The sequence below is a fragment of the Triturus cristatus genome, chromosome 2_2 (assembly GCF_964204655.1).
Source record: "Triturus cristatus chromosome 2_2, aTriCri1.1, whole genome shotgun sequence".
Classification (NCBI taxonomy): Eukaryota; Metazoa; Chordata; class Amphibia; order Caudata; family Salamandridae; genus Triturus; species Triturus cristatus.
Genome location: NC_140582.1, coordinates 775,493,101 through 775,513,957, shown reverse-complemented (window position 1 = coordinate 775,513,957; position 20,857 = coordinate 775,493,101). Strand labels below are relative to the sequence as shown.

The window sequence follows — 20,857 nt, the reverse complement described above, 5'->3', positions numbered from 1 at the left end:
TTGTAATTTACGCCAAAATGCCTGGGAAAAATGGAAAAAACATCCCTGAATTTGGGTATCCATGTACGTTTTAGTGATCACATTGATCATGCTCAATTCAAAATCTATTATTATTTTCCTAGGACTTTGAGAAGTTTTACTTTTAATAACTGATAAAAGTTCAGAGTATGTTGCAGAAGTCTTATCAGGTAGCAAACTATATACTAAGGGGATTACATTATTGTTAATTTTTGCATGTATAGTGTAAATTTGAGTGAAAGGATGGGGTGTACTTTTAAACGTCCCATCCATCATCCAAATTTCACTATTTTCTAACTTTGCTAGGTTACGTGGGGTACTAAAAATAAGAATTCGTTTCTGAGGGTTTTGGTTATCATGCAGAAGGAAAGGTTCATCAGAAAAAGAAATAGAAAGATCATGTGGAATTCTAATATCAGAAAAAGTATGTGGTGTAGATAATTGGATGTTACTTGCCTGCATATTACTAGCAACATGACTGGGGACATAATGTGCAACCTCTCTTAAAATGGATCCTGTAGAATCATTGGAGGTGCTTGCAATAGCTTTCATTTCATTTACAGTTTCTCTTATTTCTACCTCCATTGCAGAGGCAGAGTGGTTATGTTCTGTTGTTTTTACAACTAAATTATCAAGTGTAACCGCTCTGCCACTGCAATGGGTAGAGTAGTATTGCACACACCTCCAATGATTTCTAGGAAAACTTATTCTTTCCTTACTATATATGTATCCTGCATGGTTTCATAAATTTTTTCCTTTCCTCGATTTTATATATTTTGCAGTTTCAAAAGTAGACATTATCTGTGAAGAGAAGAGAAGAAACAAAAATTAGGATGTAAAAGTAAATACACTAGCTCTAATGTTACCCCTACACCATGCCACACTTTCTCTACTGCTGCACCTTTCTGGAGTTAGAATAGTAATTGTTACCCCTACACCATCCAACACTTTCCCTACTGCTGCACCTTCCTGGAGTTAGAATAGTAATTTATACCCCTACACCATCCAACACTTTCCCTACTGCTGCACCTTCCTGGAGTTAGAATAGTAAATTTTACCCCTACACCATCCAACACTTTGCCTACTGCTGCACCTTCCTGGAGTTAGAATAGTAAATTTTACCCATACACCATCCCACACTTTCCCTACTGCTGCACCTTCCTGGAGTTAGATTAGTAATTGAAACCCCTACACCATCCCACACTTTCCCTACTGCTGCACCTTCCTGGAGTTAGAATAGTAATTTATACCCCTACACCATCCAACACTTTCTCTACTGCTGCACCTTCCTGGAGTTAGAATAGTAAATTTTACCCCTACACCATCCAACACTTTCCCTACTGCTGCACCTTCCTGGAGTAAGAATAGTAATTTATACCCCTACACCATCCAACACTTTCCCTACTGCTGCACCTTCCTGGAGTTACAATAGTAATTGAAACCCCTACACCATCCAACACTTTTCCTACTGCTGCACCTTCCTGGAGTTAGAATAGTAATTCTTACCCCTACACCATCCAACACTTTCCCTACTGCTGCACCTTCCTGGAGTTAGAATAGTAAATTTAAACCCTACACCATCCAACACTTTCCCTACTGCTGCACCTTCCTGGAGTTAGAATAGTAAATTTTACCCCAACACCATCCAACACTTTCCCTACTGCTGCACCTTCCTGGAGTTAGAATAGTAAATTTTACCCCTACACCATCCAACACTTTCTCTACTGCTGCACCTTCCTGGAGTTAGAATAGTAAATTTTACCCCAACACCATCCAACACTTTCCCTACTGCTGCACCTTCCTGGATTTAGAATAGTAAATTTTACCCCTACACCATCCAACACTTTCTCTACTGCTGCACCTTCCTGGAGTTAGAATAGTAATTTATACCCCTACACCATCCAACACTTTGCCTACTGCTGCACCTTCCTGGAGTTAGAATAGTAAATTTTACCCATACACCATCCCACACTTTCCCTACTACTGCACCTTCCTGGAGTTAGAATAGTAAATTTTAACCCTACACCATCCAACACTTTCCCTACTGCTGCACCTTCCTGGAGTTAGAATAGTAAATTTTAACCCTACACCATCCAACACTTTCCCTACTGCTGCACCTTCCTGGAGTTAGAATAGTAATTATTACCCATACACCAGCCCACACTTTCCCTACTGCTGCACCTTCCTGGAGTTAGAATAGTAATTGTTACCCCTACACCATCCAACACTTTCCCTACTGCTGCACCTTCCTGGAGTTAGAATAGTAAATTTTAACCCTACACCATCCAACACTTTCCCTACTGCTGCACCTTCCTGGAGTTAGAATAGTAAATTTTAACCCTACACCATCCAACACTTTCCCTACTGCTGCACCTTCCTGGAGTTAGAATAGTAAATTTTACCCATACACCATCCCACACTTTCCCTACTGCTGCACCTTGCAAGAGTTAGAATAGTAATTATTACTCCTACACCATCCCTCACTTTCCCTACTGCTGCACCTTCCTTGAGTTAGAATAGTAATAGTTATTCCAACTACAACCCATATTTTATGCATTGTGGGATTTTAATTTAATTATTAAAAAAAGGTTTGACTATTATATTGTTGGATTTATAACAGTGTTCATTTAAAATACCTTTTGTTTTTGGTGTTTCTTTCTTGGTTTGGCTTCTGCTATGGTTTTGGCCTGCTGGCTGGAGTTTTTGGTTATTTGTTTTTCAGATTTTTTCAACAAAGTTGCAAACAATTGTCTGTGAAAATGAAATTAAAAAAAAAAAAATTGAACAACTTTGACAACGTTGGTGACAAATGCAAAATTTGAAAAATTATATGTAAAGCTGACATTTTATATAAGTCTAACGACATTACATATCATACTTTCCCTGGTGCTGCACCAAACTTGAGTTAGATAAATATTTTGTACCCATAAACAACCTACACTTTCAATAATGCTGCACCTTCATGAACTTAGAATAGTAATTATTATCCCTACACCATCCCTCACTTTCCCTACACCTCCACCTTCCTGGAGTTAGAATAGTAATTGTTACCCCTACACCATCCCACACTTACTCTAATGCTGCACCTTCCTGGAGTAAGAATAGTAATTGTTACCCCTACACCATCCCACACTTTCCCTACTGCTGCACCTTCCTGGAGTAAGAATAGTAAATTTTACCCATACACCATCCCACACTTTCCCTACTGCTGCACCTTCCTGGAGTTAGAATAGTAATTATTACTCCCACACCATCCCACACTTTCCCTACTGCTGCACCTTCCTGGAGTAAGAATAGTAAATTTTACCCATACACCATCCCACACTTTCCCTACTGCTGCACCTTGCAAGAGTTAGAATAGTAATTATTACTGCTACACCATCCCTCACTTTCCCTACTGCTGCACCTTCCTGGAGTTAGAATAGTAATTGTTACCCCTACACCATCCAACACTTTCCCTACTGCTGCACCTTCCTGGAGTTAGAATAGTAAATTTAAACCCTACACCATCCAACACTTTCCCTACTGAGGATTTTATTTTAATTATTAAATAAAAGGTTTGACTATTATATTGTTGGATTTATAACAGTGTTCATTTAAAATACCTTTTGTTTTTGGTGTTTCTTTCTTGGTTTGGCTTCTGCTATGGTTTAGGCCTGCTGGCTGGAGTTTTTGGTTATTTGTTTTTCAGATTTTTTCGACAAAGTTGCAAACAATTGTCTGTGAAAATGAAATTAAAAAAAATTAATAAATGAAAAACGTTGACAATGTTGGTGACAAATGCAAAATTTGAAAAATTGTTTGTAATGCTGACATTTTATTTAAGTATAACTACATAACATATCATACTTTCCCTGGTGCTGCACCAAACTTGAGTTAGATAAATAATTTGTACCCCTAAACATCCTACACTTTCAATAATGCTGCACCTTCATGAACTTAGAATAGTAATGGATACCCCTACACCATCCCTCACTTACTCTAATGCAGAACCAACCTGGAATTAGAATAGAAATTTATACTCCTACACCATCCAACACTTTCCCAAATGCTGCACTTACCGGTAGTAAGAATAATAATTGTTACCCCTACACCATCCCACACTTTCCCTACTGCTGCACCTAACTGGAGTTACATTAGTAATTGTTACCCCTGCACCATCCCACACTTTCCTTTATGAAGCACCTTCAATGATTTTAAAAATTATTTTTTACCCCTACACCATCCAACACTTTTGCTAATGGTAAAGTTAAAGTTTTTATTTAAAAAATTAAAATTATAAGAAGTATTAAATAATTTACCTTCACATTAAGAAAGGTGAGTCGAGTAGGTTGAGATGAAGAAAAATTTGGCAAACGATATGTTGCTTTTGATAGAAAAACAAATTTCTGTTTTAGGAACAAAAATAAGATGTTATAAGTTCGTATATATTAAAGTTACTTCAGAGAAAAAAAATGGTTAGAGTACATTTTATAAAATATTAAAATTATTTTTGCTGCACTGTTTTGATGGAAATAAAACATGATTTAGGAGAAAAAATGGTATAAAAATATAATAGTAACTTACTTGTAGTAGGAAAGAAAGAATGCTTCAACAGTGGAATGCAGTGTTCACTCAGTCTAGGTGTCAGAGGGTCAGGTTTTTGCGTCTGGTCTCTCTGGTAGTTGATAATCAACTGATTGTAAAATGGTGTCTTGCTGGTATTTATAAGTTTTAGTCAGTGTCATTATTAATTTTTTTTAAAACAGCGTTCGTTGAGTTTTTTATTATACTTTTATTTGCTGTGGAAATTTATAATTTAAAAAAGCATTAAAAGATGTGTTGTTTTCATTTATTTGCTCCGTTTTGGCATCCATTTTGGAACATGTATTTTGCTATTGTTTTCATAGAAAGTGTGGTAGGACAAGTTTTAGAAGTGGGATGGTTAAAATGGCGACTATGTGTATGTGTTTTGTGTTTTAATCCGTTTACTTATTTTCTGATATAATCATGATTTGCAGGTATATGAACTGTTGTTTAATTATTCGTTATTTGTATAAAACTTTTAAATTTGTAAAAACTGATTTTTTTTGGAAAGTGGAGTATTATTTTTAATACTCGAGTATTAATTTTAATACTCGAGTATTAATTTTCATACTCGCGCATTCATTTTGTTATGCATTTCAGTTAATTTACGTTCAGTTATGCTCCACATTTTAATACACTTCCCCACCCTAAAACCCCTAATTTCCCTGCATCCCGTGCCAGATTTTACTGTACTTTTTATAAAAAAAATATATATTTTGGCGTTGTAATGGTATGCGTTGTAATTGTTTTCATTGTAAAAGCACTTTTAAGTATTTTACTCAGTTTTGCGTTGTAACAGTATTCGTTGTAAAATATTGCGTTGTAATAGTGTTTGCGTTGTAAAAAATGCGTTGTAAAGGTATGCGTTGTAATAGCATGCGTTGTAACGTCAAACATCCATTTGGTTGCATCCAAATGAGGCGGTCAGGACTTCCGACCGGAGGTCGGTTGTTCCCGTTTACGAGATGGTGTAGGGTGGAAGCAATTCCACCCGATATCATAATCGGCCCCCATAGTTGTGTTCCAAGCTCTCACCCTCAATGATGTTGATTTTGTGTGTGTTATAGAAGGCTGCATGCCTATGTTTCCACTCAATATTGTGTCTTTTGTTAGCATTCTCTAGTGCTAGAATGCAACTCTATGTCATTGGAAATCAATCTGGGACTTAAGATAGAAAACTTTTTTCTATTCATAAAAATATGCAAACAAAATCAATGGTGCAATTACAAGATATCTTTTACAGTTTAATACAATAAATAAAAAACATAATTAAACAAAATAGTTATCAATAAGTGAAAGGTGAATGGGATAGGTGAGAAAACAGTGGAATTGAGCTCCAGAAGTCTGCCAGCTGGCCAATAATATCTGCACGGTGTAATGGATATGTACAAAGGAAAGAGATATATTTAGGAACTTGCCATGAGAGTTCTGCACTTTACTGTAATAGTGAACCAACAAGTTTAAGCAATATCTCTATGTAACCAACTCTCTGTACTTTGATGAGGAACTTGTATTCCCGAAATTCAGGTCCAATTTTATGACCCCAGTTGTGTCACGCTTACACCACGCAATGTGGTACATGCACAACACAACTTAAAAATGAGATTTGTGAAAGCATGCAAGGTCACTTTGAATGGCGCTGGTAGTCTTAATAAATCTTGAGCAAAGCAACGCAGTGCAAATCGCTGCTTTGCCTTACTCTGTGCTAGGGAGGCATTCTATGGGCATTGTGTGAGTATTCTCATGCAACTCCCATGGTTTCTGACGCATTTCCAGTTTTAACAGAACTGGTAAAACTTGGAATGGGCCAAAAAGATACGCCTTCCCAGGAGAACCATAACGAGGAGAAATATCTTTATTTCTCCTCATTACTTCCTCTTTCTACATGTGCTGCATTCACACAGAATATGCCTCTGAGGACTGTTTTTGCCCCTTGCTGCACAAAAACAATTCTGCATGCAACACAGGAACCCTTGCACCATGGAGAAAAGGCAGGAATGCACCGTATTCCTTTAAATACAGCGTATTCCTGCTCTTTCCCTGTCATGCAGTGCAGCGCAGCAAGATGACTTGCTGGCAGTGGTGTAACACAGGCACCCACAGCCTCCACAGTGCGGGGGGCCTCAAGCTCCAGTGGGCCCCCTCAGTACAGTACTCTGGCAGGAGAGCTCCCAATTGAGTCCGGAGGGGGGCCCTCCACGTACCTTGCAGGGGGGCCCCCTCAAGTTTCGTTCCGCCAGTGCTTGCTGCACTGGACTGCATGCCAACTCACATAAATATGCCCCTAAATCAAAAAAATATGCGTACCTTAAGTATATGTTTCTGACACTCTCAAGCTTCAAAATTATGCCTTCTTTGTGGAAGATAAGATGAGTTCTATTTTCTACTTCACTCCGATAGGATTGCAGGATAATTAACAAGATAATTAACAGACATTGAAGATTTTGGTATTCCTTATCTTTGAAATTTGTGTAAACATGTTTTGACATTCACAAAAAGCATGAGCAACATAGTCTTAACTTAAGAATTTAAAAATGTATCTCATATCACTCAGCCACATTCGCCAAATTGCTAGTGATAAGCCATGTTTCCTGACATGAACTTGAATTTCTTGATGAATCTGGTCTTTTGACTGAAAGAATCCTGATACTCAATTCTTCTAAATTTTTTTGATATGTCATAGTGCATTCAAATCTGTTGTATTGCATGGGTTCTTTCCATACTTTCTGTCTCCCTATTTGCAAAATGTTTCAACAGCTTGAATTTTCAACACATTTACAAATCTATATGTATGTTGACGTAATCAAAATGATTTCTAGGTCAAAATGAAAGTGTGAATTCCTAAGCTTCCATCTTGCTTTGTATTTATGTATAATTTAACAGATTCAGTATGGTTTGATTTGTTCTTTCATTTGTGCTCTTGCATGAGACTAACCCCTGCTTTAAGACATTTTTGGCCAGATGTACGACCAGTTTCTGCATGTGGAAACGGGTTTGCAACCCGTTTGCGACCCGTTTGCCTACATGGCCATGTACAAAGAATTGCGACTCGCAAAATAGTTCCCTTCCTAATAGGGACTCTCTAGCCATGTATGAATACTTTGCGACCGCAATTGCAGACGCAAAACAATCACAATTGACCGCCCTCTTCAAGAGGGTGGTAATGGAGTCGTAAATGGGAAGGGGTCCCCAGGGGACCCCTTCCCCATTGTGACTGGCTCTAAAAAGATTTTTTTTGTTTAAATGCATCCCATTTTCCTTTAAAGAAAACGGGCCGCATTTAAAAAAAACTGCTTTATTGACAAGCAATCTCAGACATGGAGGTCTGCTGAGCCCAGCAGGCCACCATCCCTGGGAGGGTCAGCCATTCCCAAAGGGGTCGCAAATTGCGAGTGGCTCCTTAATATTCATGAGCCTCGCATTTTGCGGTCCCATTGGGAATCTCAATCAGGGTCTCTGACACTGTTGTACATTCCAAATTGTGACTCACATTTGAGCGTAAATTGCGATTCGAAATTTGGAATGGTTGTATGTCTGGCCCCCTGTTGCCTTCCATGCTGCCTATTCCTCCTCCTCTTTCTGCTTTCTTTTTCTCTTCTCTTTTTTCTCCACTGGGCTTTGATTTTGTGTGCCATTTTTTTTCATTGTTATGTTGCCTGCTCTTGATTCAGTAACTGAATTTCATCCTAAAATGTTATTGGTCTCAAGGTCTTTCATCTCCAGTTACGGTCTCACTCAAGCCCAGTTTTCCTGCTTTTTAGCCCGGTTTTAAACTGGTTTCTTTAGACTTCAATTCTTGTCTTTACTTGTCAATGCCACTCAAAACTTCCTAATCGACATGTTCAAAGCAGGCAAGGAATGTGAAATCTCTACCACTTCCGTAGTAGTTGTTTACTTTCTCATATTTCTACAATCATTTCTTCATGCTTTCTTTCAATCCAGTTTCTATATTGTGATCGTGCTCCTTTGCTAAATCTTCCATACATTTCTTAATTTCCTCCATTATCGACTCACAGCCAGGTGGTTAGCACCTTCTCCTCCAAAATTGTGCCAATACATCCAAATCTAGCCCAGTGTAATCCTTGACTAGACCTCAATCATACCACAATGTAAGCTGCAGTCCCTAAAAACCTATAATTCCAAACACCACTTGGTGCTGGAAATAGCAGACTCAATGTAGTGATCTTCAGCAGGAACTTAAAACATATAAACTAATGGCCCATTAGGAAACATTGGATTTAGAGGGTAACCTCCTATAATAATCTGGGCATGTGCTTGGGGAAAAGAGTCAATCATAAATGCCAAATAGCACATTTAAAGAACAAGGCAGCTGTACTGTCTAAAGCCTTTAATCATTTATATCACAAGCTGCCCTCCCAAACAATTGACACCATCTTGAAATTAAATTAATCTAAACCAAACTAATGTCAACACTAAATCATTGGCACTCTGCATTCATGTAAATTATTTGACACCAAAATGAAAAATATCCAAGCAGTAGAGCCAGCGATATACATGTAATTTCAAAGATTTAAGGTTAGTATGGAGCCTGAAAGAAGATGTGCTACTTGTGGTCATCTGATCATGAAAGACCAGGTAAAACTCAAAAGTTTAGGCGGACTGTGAAGGAGGATACAGGTCTCAATCCAACTGAAAAAGTTAGCTTCTCAAAATACAGAGCAAAGAGCCCAGTTGGCAGTGGAGAAGACTGAAGGGAGAGGAAGAGCGTGTCATGGATGGTTGTCACTGTAGCACAACGATCAGACTGGGCATCGCAGACAGGTGTCACTGTAGTTCAAAGATCCTGTCGGGCGTCGCAGATGGTCATTGGTTGTACCTTGTGTTGGCAGTAACTTGGGGCTGTGGATGCTGTTAGTGTGAAGTGCAGATAACAGATTGCCAGTCATTCTCTAACGGTTGCTGTAGTGCAAAGAGTCGGGTTCACTGGAGCTTTGTGTTGACAGTTGGTGTGGGCGGCAATATCTTGGCATGAACAGGCCTTTTTGCGGTTGCAAAGAACATGAAATGTCTGGATTTTTCCTTTTCTTCCTGAAGGAGCTCAGCTGGCACCACACCCAGGGTTCAGGACCTGGGAGCACTTCTTGGAGATGTGGAACTCACTCGAGCAGAGGTCAGCATCGCGCAGACAGGGCCAGGCAGGTTCAGTTGCAGCAGGTCAGCTGGGTAGTTGCAGAGAGGCCTCTGGAAGTTGCTGTGTCACTGTAGCTCAGAACAGAAGGCCTACTAACTAGCCGTTGTATTCACTGGGCTGTTTAGGGCCTACCCTAGGGGAAGACTTATATGGATTAAAAAAGGAAGGTTTAGGTCTGGCAAAAGGTTTATTTGACCAGGATGAAAAGGCAGTGTAAAACTGCACACAATCAATCAATCAGAAATCTTTTAAAGCACACTACTTTCCCGTGGGGGTCTCAAGGCGCTAGGGGGAGGGATGCTGCTACTGCTCGAATAGCCAGGTCTTGAGAAGTCTTCTGAAGGTTAGCAGGTCCTGGGTCTGCCGTAGGAGGGTAGGGAGGGTGTTTCAGGACTTGGTGGCGAGGTGAGAGAACGATCTACCACCAGAGGTTGCTCTTCGGATGTGGGGGACGATGACGAGGGTGAGGTCGGCGGAGCGGAGCCAGCAGTTGGGGGTGTAGAAGGTGAGTCGTATGTTGAGGTATGCTGGTCCGGTGTTGTGGAGTGCCTTGTGTGCGTGGGTGAGGAGCTTGAAGGTGATCCTCTTGTTGATGGAGAGCCAGTGCAGTTCTCTCAGGTGGGGTGTGATGTGGCTGCAGCAAGGGATGTTGAGGATCAGGTGTGCAGAGGCGTTCTGGATGCGTTAAAGTCGTTTCAGGAGTTTGGCCGAGGCTCCTGCGTAGAGGGCATTTCCGTAGTCCAACCTGCTGCTGACGAGGGCCTGGGTGACCGTTCTCCTAGTTTCAGTGGGGATCCACCTGTAGATCTTGCGGAGGGTGTTGAAGCAGGAGGACGAGATGGCGTGAACCTGCTTTGTCATGGAGAGGGTAGAGTCGAGGATGAACCCCAGGTTGTGTGCGTGGTCTGTGGGTGTTGGTACTGTTCCCAGTGCAGTCAGCCACCAGGAGTCGTCCCAGGCCGAGGATGAGGACTTCCGTCTTTTTCTGAGTTTAGCTTCAGACAGCTGTTCTTCATCCACTTCCGAGACAAGGCTCTGGACTGGACTGTCTCGGATCCCAGCGTCGTGGAGGCGTGTGTGTAGAGTGTGGTGGCAGACAGTGTTGAAGGCAGCTGACAGGTCCAGGAGGATGAGGGTCACGGTTTTGCCGTTGTCCAGCAAGGCCCAGATGTCATCGGTGGCGGTGATGAGGGCAGTTTCGGTGCTGTGGTTGCTGCTGAACCCAGACTGGGATGGGTCCAGGATGCTGTTCTCCTCGAGGTAGCAGGTCAGTTGTCTGCTGATGGTCTTCTCGATGACCTTTGCCGGGAACAGGAACAGGGAGATGGGCCGGAAGTTCTTGAGGTCCTTAGGGTCAGCCTTGGGTCTTTTGAGTAAGGCGTTGATCTCGGCGTGCTTCCAGCTCTCCGGGAAGGTTGCTATCACGAAGGAGATGTTGATGGCTTTCCGGAGATGGGGTGAGATGGTGGTCCTGGCTTTGTTGAAGATGTGGTGTGGGGATGGGTCTGCCGGAGATTCGGACTGTATGATGTTCATGATTTTGATGGTGCCGTCATCGTTTATGTTGGTCCAGGAGAGCAGGGGATCGGTGCGGATGGTGGCCGTGGGGATGGAGGTCTCAGTGGCTGTCGGGGCAGTCGTAATGTTGAAGCTGTCGTGGATGTCTGCGAACTTGCGATGGAAGAAGGTGGCAAGGGAGTCGCACAGGTCTTGCGAAGTTGGGATGTCGTTGGTGTTGGAGCTGGGCTTGGAGAGTTCCTTCACACTGTTGAAGTGCTCTTCTCTTTGCTGCTGTGTGCATTGTTGTCTAGGCGCTCTTTGAAGGAGGCCCTTTTGGCGGATCTGATGACGTGATGGTGTCTGCGGGTAGTCTGTTCACTGTTCCATTTCTTTTCTAGCTTTCGGCAGGTTTACTTGGAGGCCTGGAGGTCCTTGGTGAACCAGCTGGCTTTCTTGCTGGTGTGTCTATTGGAGGGTTTCTTGATCAGGGTGTTGGCTCAGTCGTCGATCCATTGTCTGAAGTTGTGGGCGGCGGTGTCAGGGTCGGTGGGATCGGTGGGTGGGCTCTGGGCGAGGGTGGTGGTTAGCTGGTCTTCGGCGACTTTACTCCAGCAGCGGCGGGGATCTGTTTGGTTCGGTGGTGCGTGGTGGGTTTACGGAAGGTGAAGTGGATGCAGCGATGGTCGGTCCAGTGAAGTTTGGTGGTGTGGTTGAAGGAGACGTGGGGGCTTGCAGGGAAGATGGGGTCAAGCATGTGGCCGGCAGAGTGGGTGGGTGTTGTGACGAGTTGTCTGAGTCAGAGGTTGGTGAGGTTGATGATCAAGGTGGTAGAGTTGATGTCGTTGTTGTTCTCGAGGTGGAAGTTCAGGTCCCGGAGGAGGATGTAGTCTGTGGAGGCGAGGGCGTGTGTAATGACGAAGTCGGCGATGGAGTCGCTGAACTGTGGCCGGGGTCCCGTGGGTCTGTAGACGAGGGTTCCTCTGAGGGTGGTGTTAGGATCGGTGTGGATCTGGAAGTGCAGGTGTTCGGCGGTGCTGAGGGTGTCGTCGGTGTTGGTTGAGACTCAGTGTGTTCCAGTGGACGATGGCGATTACTCCTCCTACTCCGTTGGTGCAGTCCCTGCGGGTGATCTTGTAGCCATCCAGGATGGCTATGGAGATGTCGGGTGCCGAGGAGGGGTTCATCCAGGTCTCCGTCAGGAAGGTGATGTCTGGGGAGGTTGAGTCGAGTAGGTCCCGGAGTTCAGCGGTGTGTTTGTGGGCAGAGCAGGTGTTGAGAAGAATGCATCTAAGGTGGTTGCGTTCTTTTACGGTGGGTGGATTGGCGGATCGGATGCTGGTGAAGCTGCAGTTCCAGCGGGAGAAGGGTCCTTGGGTGCGCATCGGGGCGGCCAGGACGCAGGTGTGTGATCGACCGGTGTTGAGTGCGTCGTAGTGTAGACGGGCATCGTGGCATTCGCGGGGGCCATGGGGTCTGGCACTGGGCGCGGTCCAGGCGCAGAAAGGCTTGCCTTAGGTGCACTCGTGCAGCGGCTGCCTTATAAAGGGAGGTGGGAGGGAGGAGCAGCTGGGAGGCGGGAGCGGGTGGTGAATGGGTGAGCAGGGGGCGGAGCAGGGGACACAGCGGCGGGAAAAATGGGTGAGGCAAGGGGATACAGAAGGCAAAACAGGTGGCAAAGGGTTACAGAAGGCAAAAAAACAGGGGGCACAAGGGGAAAAAGATGAGGGAAATAATGCAATCGCAAAACAGTAACACAGGAATGCAAGCCAAGGATTCAGCAGTACCTGCCTACCAAAGCAGAGAAGCCTCGAACCTGCGGCAGCGGTGGTGAAGCAGCAGGGACACACTGTCCTACTGGTGGAGCTGTGTGGTGAGGGGGAGCAACCTGCCTGAAGACAGGGTCAAGGGTCGTTCTCTTCACCGCACAGCGGCCGCCATATAAAGGGAGGTGGGAGGGAGGAGCAGCTGGGAGGTGGAAGCGGGGCAGCGAAGGGTTGAGCGGGGGTGGGGCCGCAGGGGACGCAGCAGTGGGAAAAATTGGTGAGGCAAGGGGATACAGAAGGCAAAACAGGGGGCAAGTGGTTACAGAAGGCAAAAAAACAGGGGGCTCAGGAGAAAAAAGACGAGTGAAACAATACAATCGCAATACAGTAACACAGGAATGCAAGCCAAGGATTCAGCAGTATCTGCCTACCGATGCAGAGGAGCGGGTAATGCAAAAATGTTGTATACCCTCCCCATTTCTGCATGTTTATATTAATTAGATTAATTAATTAAATATAATCGAACTAATTGATTGATTGAAGTGAAAATTATTAACCAATCTTATTAATAACTGAAATACACGTGGGATTGCATTTGCATGACTTAATTAATACGTAAACTAAATTATGCACGCATACTAATGATAGACAATTAGAATATTGCATGATATATGTTGCTTTTGTGATGTATTTGTGATTTGTGCTTTATTCAGTAAGTATAAACCGCTTGAGTGTTGCTTTCAGCTAGATAAATACACACACATATGGGTATTAGCAAGAGAATAACATTTAATTAGTCATTTCTATGTATTAATTGCGTTTTGTGTTTCTTTTGCTTAAGTTGACCATTTGGGCCTGCCACAAAATGGCTGCCTCCTGTACCTGACTTGACTGACGACGTTACACGAGGTTTTGGGTGAAGTGCGCCTGCGCTAACGCCAGCAACAGTGGCCCCGTCGTGACCCTAACCAGACTGTACCCACCAAGGTCGCCCTGGGAAGCAAGCCAGCTTTTCAGAAGAACAATAAGATGCCTCCTAAAACCAGAACAAGCAAGACTGATGACCTAAGAGACATTATTCCATGTGAACTCTGTCGGACGATCTCTGATTGTCCAATCAGAAGAGCTGAAAACCAATATTTGATAGTTTTTGACAATGATTTTACTATAAATTATGGTAGAATAGAGAGGTTGTATTGGCTTTCTCGTTTTCCTGACGTTATGCTGACGGAGAGGACGGTGACGCTGCAGGACAGCTGTTTCCCTGAATCTTTGACAGACTGAATTAATGCCCAAATTCCTGAGGAACTGAAATTACTAAATTTGATGGGCATAGATTTGCGAGACTACCGGATTTGACTTAGAGGACCACAATTAGCCAGAATAGGTAAATATGATAATTGGCGGCTTGAATAAATGAATGATTTAATTTGCATTAATTAGATAAAGATTGAATTGATTAATTACAAAATGAGTTGGGTTGTTTATTCATCGAAAATGTATTGATTCAAAGGTAAATAGAGAATTAGAAATTAACCTAAACCAGCAACTAACTGATTCATCCCAATTTATGAAAGGAATACTAAAGGTGAAATTCAGGACCAAATGAGTTTTAGAAAGTTACGTAGATTTGTTGCTCATTAGGGTAAAGAGGTATTTCCTTTCATGTCAGCGTTTGGAGTAATCATCATCCGAGAAACACAGATTGATGGTGAGTGAAAGTTGGTGTTATGGGCCCCACCAGCGAATGTATTGATAGTGTGTGTATTGTGAGATCTTGACGGAGGGAGGGATTTTGTACTCCACGCTGCAGCAGTTTTTCTGGTAGCAGTATGATTGTTGTTATTGTTTTGGTTTGGTTATTATTGCTTGTAGATTGCTTATTGATTATTGGTTATTGATTGGTATTGATTTATGTACTAACACTCTATGTTGAGTTGCGTCGAGTTCTATGTCGTTAGCAGGGGTAAGCGCTGCTCTTGGGAAAGACGGAATTGTTGTTGCCCTGAAGGTACACAGGGGAAACGTGTAACGATTGAAGTTGCACGACGCATTGTCTGGGTTCGATTCGGTAGCATCGTCGTGTTTTGCCATTAGAGACTTTTAGAGCGTGAGAGAAGAGTGTATGATAGCAAAGGTTACCTGTGAAGTTCTGGTCTTAGGTACCAGGGATCCAAATGGCATTCAGATAACGCTTATCACTGGAAAGGTAATAGGTATTCTCTGAGCTTGTTAGAAGGACAAAGTAGAGGGAAGCGCTGCTTTGTTAACGTATGTCATAATTCTGTAGTAGGAATGTTCGCTGTTCTCGGGAAAGACAGGATTCTGTGTGAATGAACTACATTTTTCCATATGACAGTGTGTGTATGAAAAGGCATTTCGATTAATTGCAAAACTCCAGTGTTATTTCTTAGGAGCATTGAGTTTCCAACTCGGTGTCTTAACTCTAGAGAAGTGGTTGGTTGATGCTTGCTAGAAGGGTAAGGTAGAGGGATGTGCTACTTTATCAACGGAAGTAACGATTCCGTAGTAGGGCAGAGGTAAGCGATGCTCTCGGGAAAGACGGAATTCTCGTGAGAAAGGTCTTTTGCTATTCTTTGGTTAGCGAAGCGGACAATGGAGACGTGTCTATGTTGTTACTAAGAGAAGTGTAGAAATTGAAACAAAAACTTACTGAGCAGATTTGTAAAGGAGGGGTAGACAGGAGCAGGAGCTGCCGCAGCAGCTGCTGACGTCAGAACGACCGCGCTGGGATTGGACAGTCGGTCAGAACTGTAAAACACTCCGGATTGGTGCGTTAGTGTATGCCGCGCTAGGAGTGGAGAAATACAGGGTGACGTAGATGCTCCTTGTTGGTGCGTTAGTGTGAGTCGCGCTGGGATTTGAGGATTGTGACAGTGACGTAGACGCTGCGAATTGGTGTATTAGTGTGAGTTGCGCTGCGATTGGACAGAATAGCGGTACAATTGTAAAGAGAGACTAGTGATACACGGAAGACAGGGAAATGTATTACGATCCACCAGAAAAAGAGAAAAAGTCATGGTTCGGAAAAATTAAGAAGTGGTTTAAGAAGGACAAACCGGTGAAAACTAGGGAAGGACAGTTACTTCCTCCACCAAAAACCCCTGCATCCTTTATGATTGCGAAATATGGATATCATACTTGTATTTGGTTAGACAATTGGGTGAGATACACAAAGGAGGACGGAGTATTAGCTTTTCCAGAACATGGTTCATTTAATTTGGCTGTTTTGAGAAATTTGAGAGAGAAAATGATGAATTTAGAACCAAGATCTAGACCGACGCAGTTTGAGGCTTTGACGGAATGGGAAGACGAAATGCATGAACGAGAGAGACAAAGAAATGGTAGAGGATATAGGTACCTGTTTGGCAGATCATACGGACATGAAACACATGATGATCGAATGAGAAGATGGCGGAATGTGAGTATGACTGAGGGTTTGTTCCCCGTAAGAACTGCAGGAGAGAATGAAGGACGAAAGTGCATAGAAAAAAGGCATAATGTGGAGTCAAGAGGGTACGGAGGGAATGAGTCCGAGGATGATGTTCTTGATGATATGTTCTATAAGAATCCACCACCGTATCGACCAGAACCAGAAATATTAACTCCAAGTGCCCCAATGAAAGAAACAGTACGAATTATAAAATCGGAACCAGAGTTCCAAAATTTGGGTAAAAACAATGCCATTAAAGAGGTAGAAAAGAAGTCTGAAGGGAAAATAGATGGAGAAAATCCTGCAGAATTAGGAAAAACGACCCTAGAATTAACCGAGAAAATTAGAGAATTGACTAAGAATCTAGAAGCGGTAACTGTTCCAATAACGATAGGTCCAGTAATGCCTATTTTTGACAAGCAGAAAGACAGTGAACTTTGTTTGACAGTTCCATATAAAAGTAATAAACCGGTTGAACAACCAAGAATGAGTCAGAGTGAGAATCCATGGAGACAGACTATGAGTATAATTGATCCGAATTTTTCAAATAACCCGTTTGTAGGTCAGAACTGTGCAGAGAAACGTATGACAATGAGAGAGACGATGTCAGAAACACAAAAAGATTTTGGACAAGGAAATGTAGAGAAGCCAGTAGGACCATTGACAGAAGAGTTAAGTGAATGGTTAAGAAGCTTGCAGAGAAAAGACAAAGAATCCCAATCAATTGATGTGGCTAAGTTACGAATGGTATTGGAAGAATTAATAGTAGGGACTATCCCCACAGAAAAATTGAAAACTTATCAGGATGAAGAATTACTATTTTTGTGCAAAAGTGTGACATGGAGAGCGAAAAACCTACATGAAAGGTTAGAAGAAGTGGCAAATGAGATGGGTATTGATATTGAAAAGGTAAAAGCCTTACAGAAACCATATCGAGTAGATTTCACCGAAAAAGATATTGAAAACATGAACACCACAGGACGAATAGGTCACATTAAGGAGATAATCATTTTATTGAGAAAATGGGGAGATGTGGATAAATGGAGAAGCAGGTGGTGTAGAAAATGTGATGATGTCTCAGATGACATTTTCAGCATTTCCTGTAAGAGGAAAGGAAAAGTAGTGACAGAATGCCCTATGAGAGAGATTCCAGGAGGAGGATATGTACATGTCCCATGGACAAGACATGATATTTTGTTTTTTACGAATGACTTCCCTCGATTGCGCGAGAAGCCCGTCGAGTGGTACAGGCAGGTAGACAGATTTGTAAAATTGTCTAAAGTACTATGGATTGATTTGAACAGTCAATTTGACATAATAGTACCAGCAGATTTATGGACAGAGTACAAGCTCATGATAAATTGGCCAACTCAGGAATATCCTAGGGATCCTAAAACAGGAGCTCCAGACCCCGAGGTAATGAAGAAATATGAACAGGTTATGGTATTTTTGAAAAACAAAGTGCCCCCTAAAGAGACAGATTGGGTAAAAATTGATTGAATACATCAAGAAAGTAAAGAGTCAGTACATGCATATTATGAGAGACTAATACTAGCTTTTAAGCAGTTTAGTGGAGATGAGAATCTGAGTGAAAAGGATTTGAGTCATTTTGTATACAGATTTGTATATGGTTTATATCCAGAAATTGGTGAAATGATCAAATAGCATACTGTTGATTGGCAAAATAAGAAAATAGATGAAGTACTGAGACACGCTAAATAGTTTAGTGATGAGATTGAGGCAAAACAGCGAAAATTGAAAGAAAAGGCTATGTTGGCACAGGTAAAGGTAGCGGAAAGACAGGAAGCTCAATTAGTGAAACAAGCAAGTAACACAGGAACAAGACAGAAATTTGGTCCTGGGAAAGGAAAGGGCAATATAGAAGAAGTTAAAAAGAAGTTCCCATGCCATAATTGCGGTACGATAGGGCATTGGAAATCCGAGTGTAAATTTCCCCCAAGTACTAACAATGAAAATCCAGTGGTCAACTGCAGCAACAGCAGCAAGTTGTTACCCCACAGAATCAGGTGCCAAAACCGCCTTTCCCACAGAGCAGAAACTCACAGAAGTATAGTAGTGAATTGGGATTCTACAATAAAGAACAGGTAAATAAGCTGCTACGCGCTAGCGCTGTTTCGCAGTATTGGCTGCAACGCGATGAAAGTGACTCCGAAGAAAGCTATTGACAGTGCCCAAGGGAGGAAGGAGAGTGCGTACTTGGCGCAACTCTAGAAGTAGACCAGACAGGACCATTTGTAGATGAGAAGGTTAATGACGAAAATAATAGTTTCCTAGTCGATACTGGCGCTACTCGATCAACTGTTAGATAAGCTGATGTTAAGAATCTTCCTCTCTCGGATGAAAAGATCCAAGTAGTTGGTGTATCCAACAGACAGATTAAAACATACTTTACAGAACCAGTGAAAGTTAGCATAGGGAAATTTTCAGAAATGCACCGCTTTGTTGTGTGCGACATCAGTCCTGTGAATTTATTAGGTAGGGACCTGTTGTGCAAAATGAATTGCACTATATTCTGTACTCCGGATGGAATAGCTTTTGAAACACCAGATGATGATGTACTGTATAAGATGACCATAGCTAACAGAGAAAATGAGGTTACTGAAACATATGCTGTATTCAACCCTGATGAATTACCTAAAGAATTGAAACAGTCTGTAAAAGCGGATGTTTGGGATTTCACTGGAGAAGATGTAGGACTAATGAGAAATGTAGATCCAATAAAAATAACAGTAAAGGAAGGAGTAACATACCCAAATGTCCCGCAATATAAATTGACACCTGAGATAATTGAAGGAGTAACTCCTGTAATAGAGAAAATGATTAGGCAAGGAATCTTGAGAGAAATAATGAATAGTCCATGTAATTCACCAATAATGGGACTGAAAAAGCCTAATGGGAAATTCAGGATAGTGCAAGATCTGAGAAAGGTGAATAAAATTGTGGTATCATGTTGCCCCATTGTACCAAATCCATCAGTGATCTTATATCAGATTCCCCATGATGCAGAATGGTATACAGTGATTGATCTGTGCCATGCTTTCTTTTCCATCCCATTGCATCAAGACAGTCAGCAGATTTTTGTGTTTCGTTTTGGCGAGCATATTTTGGCATTGTGCCGAATCCCACAGGGGTATACAGAAAGCCCTTCGATATTTAGTCAGTTATTGAAGAAGTCATTGGAGAGTCTAGAAATGCCCGAGAATTCAGTGTTAGTTCAAAACATTGAGGACCTTTTGGTGGCGCCAAAAACACGTGAAGCCTGTGAGGTAGACACAATAGCTTTGCTGAATCATTTGGCAAATGGAGGACTTAAAGTGTCACCATCAAAATTACAGTTTTGCAAAAAGGAAGTACAGTATTTAGGACATAACATTGAGAAAGGACTAAGAAAAATAACAATAGACAGAATCAGAATTATAAAAGGAATGAGAGCTCCCATGACTCAGAGAGAGGTGAGAATGTTCTTGGGAATGGTTGGATACTGTCGCCAGTGGATCAGTAATTTCTCTTTGATTGCAAAATCTTTGGTACGACTGACGAGAAGTGATGTGAAAGATCCCATTGAGTTGAACAAGGAGGAATTGGCAGCATTTAGAAAATTGAGAGATGGTTTGTGTGAAGCACCTGCATTAGGTATGCCTGACTATGAGAAAGAGTTTGAGTTGTATTGCAGTGAGAGAAATGGATGTGCACTCTATGTGTTGATACAGAAGCATGGAAAACTGAGGAGACCAATTGCATATTTTTCATCAATGCTTGATCCAGTAGCTGTAGCTTTACCTGGATGTTTGAAAGCGGTAGCTGCAACTTGCCGAAGTTTGGAGCAGAGTGAAGGAATTGTGATGGGATATCCATTGAAAGAGTTTGTACCTCATGATGTAGCGATCCTGTTAACAAGGAGTCGTACTCAGTATATGACACACAGTCGGCTGACTAAGTGTGAAAAGATCATATTAGGTGCAACTAATGTGAGTCTTGCAAGATGTTTGAATGTGAATCCCGCAACATTGTTGCCTGATGCTGAGAATGTGGAAGTAAGAGATGAAGCAGATCATGATTGTTTGGATGTACTTGATTTTTGTACAAAACCACAACCAGATATAAGAGATGTACCTTTGCCAGAAAGTGATTTTGTGATGTTCGTTGATGGGTCTTGTTTGAGAACAGATGAAGGAGTGCTGAGTGCAGTGTATGCAGTGTGCACAGTCGCAGCAGTAATAGAAGCATCCAATCTGAAAGGAGTAAAATCGGCCCAAGTAGCAGAGCTTGTGGCTTTGACTAGAGCGTGCAAGATTTGGAAAAGTGTGAGAGTGACTGTGATAACTGACAGCCAGTATGGCTTTGGAGTTGTCTACGACTTTGGCCAACTATGGCTGCAAAGAG

At 42.2% G+C, this 20,857-nt stretch overlaps 1 protein-coding gene across 2 annotated transcripts in view; it reads right to left on the bottom strand.

Moving 5' to 3' along the window:
- The window catches only part of SGCZ (sarcoglycan zeta), a 4,297,431-nt gene that overhangs the window by 109,820 nt on the left and 4,166,754 nt on the right, over positions 1-20,857 (bottom strand). The window lies entirely within an intron of this gene.